We start from the raw sequence: 7,603 nt of genomic DNA, 5'->3' as shown, positions 1-7,603 counted from the left end.
TTTAATTTATTTTTAAAAAAGATTTTCTTTATTTGACAGGGAGAGAGTGAGCACAAGCAGGGGGAGCAGCAGAGGGAGAGGGAGAAGCAGGTTCTCCGCGATTGATCAGGGAGCCGGATGTGGGACTTGATCTCAGGACCCTGGGATCATGACCTGAGCTGATGGCAGACACTTAACCGACTGAGCCACCCAGGTGCCCCTTCTTATCTCTTTTTTAAAGGTGAACAAATTGAGGCACAGAGAGGTGAAGATCACACAGCTGGTAAGTGATGGAGAGGGGAGCCTGGCTCTGAAAACTGTTCTGAACTATCCTGCCGAGCTGCCTCTTCTTTCTGCCTGAAGCCCCCAGCTCATCCATCTTTCTGCTACTCCTGGCTCATCTCCTTTGTTTTATGAACATTAAGTGTCTGCTGTGTGCTAGGCCCTATATCAAATGCTGGAGACCCCACACCGAGGTGTCCCGATGTCCCTGCCAACAGGTGCTACTGTCCGGAAAGGAACACAGCTGAGTAGTCAAGTACCACCCTCCCTTGAGAAAAAAGAATTGCAGCCAGCCCTGTGACAGGCTACGAACGAACACCCTTGTTAGAACAGAAAAAGGTGTCCATTGCTCCAGCCATTTTACTGCCGTCCTGGGAAAACGGTCACATAAGGATTCATATCTGATGGAATGGCGTTCGGAGCAGGGGCCTGCCCAAGTCTGGAGGAAGGGCCAGAGACACTATGTGCTGGCAGTTGACATTTGAAGGCTGAGTACAAATGAGTGGCTGAGAAGAGCGTTGGGTGGCTCCGTGCCGGCTGGCTTAGCTAAGCTGGAGCTGAATTTCTCAGGATGCCCTTCCCTGGGTTCTCTGGGACAAGGCCGGCTCCTCCAGAACTTTCTGTGAAGTTAGGAGGGCGGAGGTGAAACAGCTACCAGGTTACTCAGGCACTTTTCTGGCTCCCATGAGGATGCCGGCCACAGACTCAGGAAAACTGCTCACCCACACCTGCAGTCTAATGTCAAATCCCAAGAAATCCTTTCTTGAAAAAAATCACTCTTGGGGCGCCTGGGTGGCTCAGTGCATTATGCGTCTGCCTTGGGCTCAGGTCGTGCTTCTCCCTCTCCCTCTGTCCCTACCCTCCCCCACTCAAGCTCTCTCTCTCTCAAATAAATAAATAAAATCTTTTAAAAAAATCACTCCTAGAGTCTCTGCCTCTCTGAGCAAAGGGATCAATGGAAGGACTAGCAAGAGGTAGGGTTAGAAGTATAAGCAAGCGTTAGATGGTGAAAAGTCATGGGGGCCATTGGAGTTTTTTTTAATTGAGATATAATTTGCATACTATAAGCATCATCCTTTTTTTTTTTAAAGTACACTTTTAAAGTGTACAATTCGGTTGTTTTCAGCACATTCATAAAATTGTGCAACTATCACCACTATCTCATTCCAGAACATTTTCATCACCCCAAAAAGAAACCCCATATCATTAGCAATCACTCCCCATCCTTTCCTTCTTTGAGCCTCTGGAAACTATTAATCTACTTTTTGTCTCTTTGAACGTGCCTGTTCTAGACATTTCATATAAATGGACTCATACACTACGTGGCCTTTTGTGTCAGATTTCTTTCACTTAGCATAACGCTTTCAAGTTTCATCCAAGTTGTCATATATACTGGTACTTTTTTTTATTTTAATCTTCATGGATTTGCATGTCATCCATGTGCAAGGACCATGCTGATCTTCTCTGTATTGTTCCAATTTTAGTATATGTGCCGCTGAAGCAAGCACTATTAGTATTTTTTTAAAATCGCTGAATAATATCTCATTGCATGGACATACCACATTTTGTTGATCCATTCATCTGTTAATGGATGCTTGGCTACTTCTTGGCTGTTATAAATAATGCTGCCATGAACACTGGCACATACAAGTTTTGTGTGGACACCATATGTTTTCAAATCTCTTGGCTATACACCTAGAAGTGAAATTGCTGGGTCATACGGTAACTCTGCGTTTAATTTTTTGAGGAATTGCCAAACGTTTCTGCAGTGGCTGCACCATTTCACTTCCCCACCAGCAAAACAGAAGAGTTCCAATCCCTCCACATCCTTGCCAACATTTGTTTTTGTCTTTTTTATTGTAGCCAGCCTAGTGGGTATAATCTGTGGTTTTGATTTACATTTCCCTAGTGACTAATGATGTTGAGCATCTTTTCATGGGCTTATTGTGCCTTTGTATACTTCTCAGGAGAAATGTCTATTCAGATCCTTTGGCCATTTTAAAATAGATTTATTTGCATTTTTTGTTGATTTGTAAAAATTCTAATATTCTGATACTATATCCTTATCATTTATGTGGTTTACAAATATTTCCACTTTCTCGATGGTGTCCTTCGGAGCACAGAAGCTTTAATTTTGATGAAGTCTAATTTATGTTTTTCTTTTGGTTGCTTGTGCTTTGGTGTGATATCTAAGGAACCATTGTCTAATCCAAGGTCATGAAGATTTATACCTACATTTTCTTCTAAAAGTTTTTGCTCTTTTGAGGTCTTAGATCAATTTTCAGTTAATTTTTGTATATGGTGTGAGGTTGGGGTATACATTTATGCTTTTGCATGTGGAATATCCAGTTGTCCCAACACCATTTGTTGAAAAGACTAAACTTTCCCCCGTTGAATTGTCCTCGCACCATCATTTGAAATTATTTGACCATAAATATGTAAGTTTATGTCTGGACTCTCAATTCTATTCCATTGAACTATATGTCTATGTGTACGGCAGTCACTGAAAGGCTTTAGACAGAGGAGGGGTGTAGAAAGAAGAGGAGGAGCCACTCATTTCCCAGTGGATCTGTTGTTCCTGATTCTAGATCCTCCAGGCTCTGGTGGCATTTTTTAAAGATTTTATTTATTTATTTATTTATTATTTTTTTTAGAGAGTGCAAGTTGGTGGGGGGGCGGGGGGTGATAGGCCTGGGGGAGAGGGAGAGAAAGACTCAAGCAGACTCCACGCTGAGTGTGGAGCCCGATGTGGGGCTCAATCTGAAGACCCCGAGATCATGATCTGACCTGAAATCAAGAGTCGGATGCTTAACCAACTGAGCAACCCAGGCAGCCTGAGCCATCAAAGTTTCTGAGCCAGGGACATATGCCATCCAATTTGTGTCCTAAGATCATATTGGCTATTTGTGAAGAACAGATTGTAGAAGGCAAGGTGAGAGGCACCAAAATGCTAGTGGGAAGATCCTGGTAGGAAGTTTTTGCAGTGGTCCAGGGAAAGCTGAGGGGTAACAATGACTATGGGACAAGGAAGAGGGCTTTTGATATGTTTGGAGGTGGAAAGGAGGGGCCTTGCATTTGAAAGAATGACTCTGGGGGTGAGGGCAAGGGAGGTAATCTTGCTTTGGTGACCTCTCTCAGCCTGAGGATTTGAATCTGTAAAATGGGCATGCAGCAGTGAGATAACCAGTGTAAATCATGTAGGCTAGTGCTCAGCACAGTGAACATACAAAGGACCAGCTGCCACAATTACCACATGCATCCCGTTATCATGCTTGGATTGGGTCCCCAGAGGTCCAAGTCTGAGTCTTGTTTATTCCTTGACTCCAGAGAATGATGGCATGGACAATTCACAAATCTAAATTTTGTTTTAAAACTGTTCCCTGAAGCACCGGGTCTGATTTTCCTTGATCCCTTTTCTCCCTCCCCTTGTGCAAAGCACTCTCCCGCTGGCCTCTGGGAGAGCTGCAGTTCAGCTTGTGGTCAGCAGATGGCGCTAGAAGCTAAGGGAAGGCTCCCCTCCCTCCGGCCCTCCCTCCAGTTCCCCCCTCGGAGCTCCTCTTTCTCCCCATTTCCAGAGTCCTCTCCAGCGCTCAGGCTGCCTTTGCAGCAGGGGTGAGGGGTCTGAGGATGAGCCCTCTGCAGGCTCCTGGGCACACGGGCCCATTTTGGAGAAGTAGAAAGACCCTGCTGAGAGCCCCAAACGGTTCCTGTGCCCTGGAGACCTCCCCACCTCCACTCCCACCCTCTCAGGAAATCACTTTATAAATAGGGCAGCATGGGTCCCGAGTGAGCAGGAGGTTTTCCTCAAAAGAGCCACTTCATCTGTGAACAAGGGAGCTATGAAACCTCTTAGAGCAGCCCCATGACCTCCCCGTCCATCCTGTGTAAAATATGAAATAAGAGTTTTAATTACCAAGCTTGGAAGCCAGCCGACATGTTTAATATTTAATGTCTCCAATGCTTGTGCCCCAGGCATACAGGCACTGACAGAATTGGGGTTTCCCTTGGGTTGGCTCCGAATGTGTTTGGAGAACAGCCAGGCTGCCTCCTTCCCCCACACCTGGGAGCCTCCTATAGCTCAGCCTGGGCCCAGGCCTGCCCTGGGCCTCCCACTCCCTGAGGGACATGTGCCAAGATGGCCCTGGGGGGGGGGAGGGGCGTTCCCCACCCTGAGGAGGACTCCCGAAGGCATCTAGTGCTGGACCCAGCCCAAGGTCCTGGCAGAGAACCAGAGTCAGTGAATTCAGGCAGCTGAGAGGATGTTAACAAGTAGAGACAGACAGACCTGAGTTTGAATTCTGCTTTCCTGCAAGTGGCTCAGCCTCTCCGGGAGTCTTTTGTATTATTCTTAAAGTGGAGGGTGTATTTCCTATTTATGAATCGTTACTAATAATAGATGGTCATTTTTGAGGCTTCTCGTGTGGCTGGGACCCTGCTAAGCACCTTACATGGACCATGCCTTTGTCACCCACAATGGCCCTGTGAAGTGGCTAAGTTGGGACTTGAACCCAGGACATTCTGACTCCTGAGGCCATGACTCTCAAAGCTTATATGTAAAAGCACTTGAGAAATTTGGAGAAATGTGAGCTTGAAGGGGACACTGCCAGCCAGTCCCAGACCCTAGTTTGTCCTACACCTCTATGGCCCCTCATGTCTCAGAGACAACCAAGAAAATTGCTAATGGGGACTCAGGACAGAAGTCCAAATGAAACCTCGCATGCCACTGTTGTTTGGCCCACATTTCTACTTTCTAGAGAGAGGTGGTGGGCATGCACGCTGCATTTGATGGGTTAATTTGGCACTCTCAATATGGATGGAGCTTCTAGGGCCATCTTGGGCCTGGCCACTCATCTTGCTATGTCTTTGGGCTCATGCAACATCCCCTATTCAGCTGGCTGTGACCAAGTTGGTGCCTTGTGCATGGATGACAGCCAGTGACGGGGTGGGGGCACATTCAGTAGCTGGAGCCACTTGCCTTAAAAGGTAACGGAGTTGGTGGCATATAGGAGGCCTCCTCAATTCCTTCTGCAGCACACCCAGGTGGAACAGGCAGGGTGGGAAAGGGGAGGGAGGTGGCAGTAAGCTCTACTTTATAACCATCAGATGGGCACGTGCTGGTGAAGACGTGGGGATGCAAGAACCCTTGTCCTAGGAGGAGTATGAACTGGTGGGGCCATTGTGGAGAGCATATACCCCACACTCCAGCAATTCCACTTCTGAGCAAACACTCCAGAACATCTCTCACACAGGTAGACAAAGAGACTTGCCCAAGGACGTTCCTCGAAGCATCTGCTGGTAATAGTCAAGGGATGGAAGCAACTGAAATGCCTACTCATAAAGGGATAGATAAATCACAGGTGGCATATGCAAATGATGAACATCATGCCGCGGTTCAATGGAATGAATTAGAATGACGTGTATTAACACGGGCAGATCGTAAAAATGTAATGCCAAAAAGACGTCTGGCAAATACTACTTATATATGTTGCAATATATATTTTCATGCTACACACACTCACACGTTGACAACATAAGAATGTCTGGCTGTGGGGAGATGGGGAAGGGAGGGGAGGCATTTGAAAAGGGAGATGAAAAAGACAAAAACAAAGCAAATAAGTACACAAGAAGACCCATGTGTGGCCAATAATGACTGAGCTGAACTGACTACATGAGCAATCGAATTCTGTGCCTCTGAGATCCAAAGCAAAAAAGCAAGGAATGGCAGAAAAGGGGGCCAAGGACTTCTATAAGATTTTTATAAGACCCTGAAATTGTCGGTCGTTTGGTGATTTTCAAAACCAAGCCAATAAGCATGTCATCCAACCTGAGAATTAGTCACTGGGCTCTAGCTGGGGGTCAGGTGCGTTCTAGGTGTGATATGTGACTACCTCACTTTATCCTCAGAGCCACTCCTTGAGCTATTGCCATGCCCATTTTACCATTAGGGCTCAGAGTGGTGCCGAGCACCATCAGTTTGCAACATAAACCCAGCCCCTGCTATCCTGTCTCCCTGCCTAAAGGATTATAATCCAGGATCCCTGTGGGGTTCGGAAAATACATTTCTCCAGGGTGGCCTGAAGGTGGCACTGTTGCAGCGGGTCTGGGAGAGGTGAGCGGTTTGAGCCTGCGAGGCAGGGGCGGGAGGACATTGAGAGGATGATCGAGGGCCCTTCCGGGTTTGGGTGAGGCCCTGCTCAACAGCAACCAGGGCAATACAGAGCGGGGAAGAAGGCAGGGGCATGGATCGCCTGCCAGGAGAGCACTGTCCTGGGCTTGGAAACCTGCCTTCCATTCTTCACCCCTCCCAGCGGGAGGGGTGAGGCCATACCCCCTCCAGGACACTGTTTTGTAAAAATCTGGGCTCTGTGGGGAGCGTTCAGGGTTAGGTTTCCAGGACTTTGCAGATAAACCTTGATAGCCTGCTAAAGGAAGTGTCCTCCTGCCCCCCCCCCCTTCTTTTTATGGTGAGCTTTAAGGCCTTAGGCCAGATGCCACTTCCTCACATGAGTTGGGGGGGTGGGGGAGGGGGATGAGGCTTGGGCCTCAGGCTCAGAGAATGAGAGCACTGCAAGGCAGGCCAAAGACTATCCCCTGTCGGCAGGTCATTCCACTGCCCTGGTCCTCATATGCTTTCTGACCCATGAGGTCCAGGTGCTTGGCAACAATGATGGGGGGGGTGCGCAGTGGGCAGGTAGGAGAGGCAGGGGAGAGAGGAACAGAAGACCCAGTGCCTGCTTGCTTGACAAAAACTAACTTAGGGGAGGAAGGGGGCATCCTTAGAAAGATATAGGAATCTTTCATGGGATCAGAGGGCAGGGTGTGCAGCTCGTACTGAGCACCTGGAAAGTCTGGAACCAGGACAGAAAAGTACTTTCTTCTCTTCTTCCCTCTGCTTCTCCCTTTGCAGACCATCTTTCTCTGTCCAATTCTGCACATGGCAAATGGGACCCCAGGCTGGAGGGACACCTCCTGCTGTTCTATCCCCATCACCTTGCTGACCAATGTCCTAGTGTCCCAGTTCCATATCCCCAAGACAGAACCTCATTGTCCAGCTTCATCAGAGTTCACCTCTGGCCAGAGAGGAGTCGTGAGTGGCATAAACGTGCCCCCCTTCACCAGTAGCCACGAGAGGAATCACCAGAGTTTGGGGAAGGGATCCCAGGGCTTTTCACGGGGAATATAACCTGGCAAACGGTAGGTGGTTACTAAATAGTTGTTGAATGAATAAATGGATGGCTGAATAAATGAAGTGCATTTCTCGGACCCCTGCCTGGGGCTGCCACCACCTTTGATGAAAACACCCTTTGTGTCCAACATGGTACACTTGTAGAAGCAGGAACCT

The 7,603-nt window shown here is 47.8% G+C and overlaps 1 non-coding gene across 1 annotated transcript; it reads right to left on the bottom strand.

Moving 5' to 3' along the window:
• Positions 1 to 1,662: 1,662 nt before the first annotated feature.
• On the bottom strand, positions 1,663 to 1,769 carry LOC123850299 (U6 spliceosomal RNA). The gene has a single exon (XR_006792266.1). It is a non-coding gene; the product is annotated as a U6 spliceosomal RNA (small nuclear RNA).
• Positions 1,770 to 7,603: the final 5,834 nt, after the last annotated feature.

This window comes from Mirounga angustirostris, unplaced genomic scaffold (assembly GCF_029215605.1).
Source record: "Mirounga angustirostris isolate CCGP_5_RB_7025 unplaced genomic scaffold, mMirAng1.0.hap1 SCAF_15, whole genome shotgun sequence".
Taxonomy (NCBI): domain Eukaryota; kingdom Metazoa; phylum Chordata; class Mammalia; order Carnivora; family Phocidae; genus Mirounga; species Mirounga angustirostris.
The sequence above is the reverse complement of the archived record's forward strand: the minus strand, read 5'-3'. Positions and strand labels throughout refer to the sequence as shown.